This window comes from Neovison vison, chromosome 11, assembly GCF_020171115.1.
Source record: "Neovison vison isolate M4711 chromosome 11, ASM_NN_V1, whole genome shotgun sequence".
Lineage (NCBI taxonomy): Eukaryota > Metazoa > Chordata > Mammalia > Carnivora > Mustelidae > Neogale > Neogale vison.
In genome coordinates, this window is record NC_058101.1 from 36,285,178 (window position 1) to 36,289,273 (window position 4,096).

Sequence of the window (4,096 nt, forward strand, 5' to 3'; positions counted from 1 at the left end):
AAGCAGGAAGCTCAATAAGCTTGCAATTCGCTTGATATAATAGCTAGAAACAGAAAAGATGGAATTTCTCTTTTAATTTTTAAGTCTCTCATCCTTAAAACAGCTTCAGGCATCAAACTAAAAAGAACAAAAAAGAAATAAGGTCATTAAAAAGGAAAAACCCAACCAAGAAAGAAAGAAAGAAAGAAGGGGAGGGGGGAGGAAAAAAGAAAAGAAAAGAAATAAGAAATAAGAAAAAGAAAAAAGAGAGAAAAGGACCAAGAGAAAAAGAAACACTGCAGGCCCTGGCTATAATGTAACTTCTCATTTTGCAGTGTGTGCGTCTAACCTTAAAGCAACGTCCCCGGGGAAGTCAAACGCCCCGGCCCTGGGGTTTACAGGAGTTTCACTTCACTGGTTGCTCCCCAAGGGCCCTTGCGGGTGTGGAAAGCAGAAGTTCACGGCATTAAAACAGATCGCATTGTGCATGCAAGATTGATAACTACCAGCAAAGCGTCTCTGCCCCTTAGTTCACTACAGTTCTCAGCTTGGCTCTTTGCACCCCAATTAGATGGGCTCTATCAGAAACCCCGCCTTGGCTTGAGCGGGATGCTTTACAGGGTTTGCTGAAGCACCTGACCACTGTTTTGTAAATTCTGCAATAAATGCCTTAACGAGCCCCTGTGCCAGAGAAGGAAGTACTGCGAAAAACCAGTCTGACCTTCTCCAGAGCTCACCTTGACCCGGGGCACCTGTCCCATCCGTCATCCTTCAGAGGGCGGACCCGCAAGGGACTCAGGGAGTTGCGATATTGCAAGAGATTTTTCTTTTGTTGTTTCTCACTTTCCCCCCCTTTGTTTCTAATTTTTCTTTCTTTTTCTTCTTCACTAGCTCGGAAAGGCACAGAAGGAAGCCACTTTTCGGGTCGACTCAATCCTTATTCCTGTGCCAAATCAGAAACCACGGAAAGAAACAGTTGGAAACCAGGGAAAATCGCTTGAAAGCCAAAACCTTGCTGCGCGTGGGCGGCATCACACCTGCGAGCTTGTTAGCGGTCTCACCTGAAACTCGTGAGAAATGCGGTATTTCAGTATCCATCCCAGACCCACTGAATTACAATCTGCATTTTAACAAGCGCCCCCGCTGATTCCTACATACAATAAGGTTTGAGAAACTTGGGAAAGGAAAACTTCACAAATGAATTCAAGTCTTGACCCCACTGAAGGGCGCGCCCTTGTGTGAGATTTTGGGGTCACAGCGACACCTGGTGGTTAGTTTGGTAGTTGCAGACAAGCTGCGTCTAAGCACGGTAGGTTCATTCATCACTGGAGCGACAGGTGACCCTCCTACCGGCGCCCAGAGGTCTCCGCCTTCCGCCTGTCTCCACCACGCTGTCAATTAAAGGGATGGAGGCCCTCCCTTCGAAGGATGCCTTCTGCTGAAGCATAGCACGGCAGATAGGCTTAGCCCATTTTCTGCAGTGGAAACAGCAGGACAATAGGTCTCAAAGCAGTTCTTCACCCTTCACAAGACTTTTCATAAAATTCATAACGCCATTAAAACTCAGAGACACAAGATGGCTTTAGACATCATCCAAATGAGTGGCGCTCGCCTTTCAGGGATGACGAGCACTTATAATATACTTGATATTACTGAACATTTACTTTGCTTCAGGCACTGGTCGAAGATCTGCATGCATTAAGTCGCTTAAACTCTACATGCTAGTGAGGCAGGTGATACATATTATCTCTATTCTGTAGCTCCTCATCTGATAATTTTGTTAGTAGTCGTTGGTTGAGAAAAATCTGTACCAACAAGAAACTATTATGATGAATCTGGTAACTCTTGAAAAGGAACTTGCATTGAATGAAACCCAATGGCTTCTATATATATTTTGGGAAGAGTAGTGTGGATATATAGTATACAATTTGTTACCTACCCAGCCTCAGATGGTGCTAGGGTACATGTAGACTTGTGGCCTCTTGCAATAGCTCCAAGGCTCTCCAAAGGATTCATAGCCCAAAGGCTGGGAATTCCCAATGTAGAAGTATCCCCTTCTGCCTGCCTTATTGAAGCTATACCATACAATTCTGAACATATCTGCTTTCACCTGTTCTCTGAGGCCTTGGCCTTGGATGGCAGACTTTGGGGAGTAGCAGGCAAGGAAACTGACTGCAGAAAAGTTGCCAATGGCTATACTTCCAGCTTGAAAATCTGCACTATGGAGGTAGGGTCTATGGCCAATGTCTCTGTTCTGTTCTCCAGCCTATATATACTGGCCAGAATAATTTTCCTAAAACACAGTTTTGTTTGGGTTATTCTCCAACTCAGAATTACCCCCAATTATGCCCAGTTGGCTATGTGAGATAAAGCCCATTCTGATTACTTGGGTTTTCAAAACAAACTCTCATACCAACCAACTTGCTTGTTGCTACACACTTCATGTCTTCTCTGCTGGCTAGACTATTCTTCTTGACCTCTGTGTTGTCAGGCCTCAGAGGAGACCTCTAGAAGGCCAGCTGGTGGCTAAGGTGACCATCCCCAGGAAGCACTGCCTCCTGGTTAAATCACTTGCAATGCAGAGTTCGAGCCTCCATAGACACAGGAAAAGTCAGACAGCCTTCTCTCAAGAGCAAACACAAGTTTACGGTAAAAAATATAATCACTCATTTGACCACATAAATGCACATGCTGGTGCGTATTCTGTTATAATAGCCCTTATTGGAAGGAATAGCATAACCAGCTTGGTCAGCAGGAGTCTCAGCCATTTCTTATTTCTGGCTGCCTTGTATCAATTCCCTCTTCCTAAAAAATACATTATTTCCTTTCGAGGCATCCTTTCTTCCCACTGGTGGATATACTCTGGGAAACAGTGACTAAGATTCTGGCACTTTCTGGTTAGTGGGTAGAGAGGTGGCCCAGGATCTTAGAATAGTAGATAATTACACACTCTCACTGGTATCTCAGTCTTGACTAGAGGATCAAAGAAATAGAATAGAATTCTATTTCATCCTCACAGTGCTGCCCTGGTCTTCCAGAGCCTTCTTTTAGATTTCCTGGTGGTCTTCAAATCCTATCCCCCAAGGGGGTGGGGGTTGGAGTAACTGGGTGATGGACATGAAGGAGGGCATGTGATATAATGAGCACTGGGTGTTCCATGAGACTGATGAATCACTGAACACTGCCTCTGAAACTAATAATACACCCTATGTTAATTAATTGAATTTAAATTTAAAAAAATTAAAAATCCTATTCTCCAGAAATATCCTGGTTCCTGCCTGTTTCCAAGCTTCCACCTCATTGGTTCTGTAAGCCCTCAGCATCCTTTAGGGGGAAAAAAAATCTTTTGAATCAGTTAATATGCTAGTCAACTATTGCTGGAATATGCTGTATAAAAAACAACCCTCCAAATCTCAATTGTTTATACCAACAAGAATTTATTTTCCAAAGTCCCAGTTCTGTTGGTCAGAGCTGGGTCAGCGGTGTTTCCGACTTGAGGTCCGGGTAGGTCTGTTCAACCAACGTCTCACTGGAAGACAGACACAGCTCCTCAGGGCATGCTTTTCTTAGGGTATGTGTTAGAGAGCAAGGTAGCCCATGCAAGAACATTTAGAATCTCTGTGGAGCGGTGTCTGCGCTAGCCTGCATTTCATTGGCCAAGGCAGGTCACGTGGTCAAACAAACGCACCTGGGCGGAAATCTGTGTTCTCCTTCGCAGGTGGGCACCGCAAAGCCCCCACTGAAAGAGCATCCATGTATTTGTATTCTGTGAGGAGGAGAGGGTGCAAAATTAGGACCATTACCCTACCTTGGTCAGCCAGAAAATAATAAAATGTTAACAATATGTTAAGTTGGTAACATGATGTTAAATTCATTTGAACACAGTTTATTTTATTAATCTTTGCCTTTGTGGTTTGTGGTGTCTAACTCCCGTTTAAGACATTTCTGGTTGTTTGACCCAGGAATGTCATAAGGATAGTCCTCTTTATTTTGTTTTTCACATTTAAGTGTTTAGTCCACGGTCTGGCTGACGCAGGCACCCAACTTTGAATCTTTGCTAATGGATGACTAATTGGCCCAGCCTTATTTTTTTATTTGTTTGTTTTCTGGTTTGGGT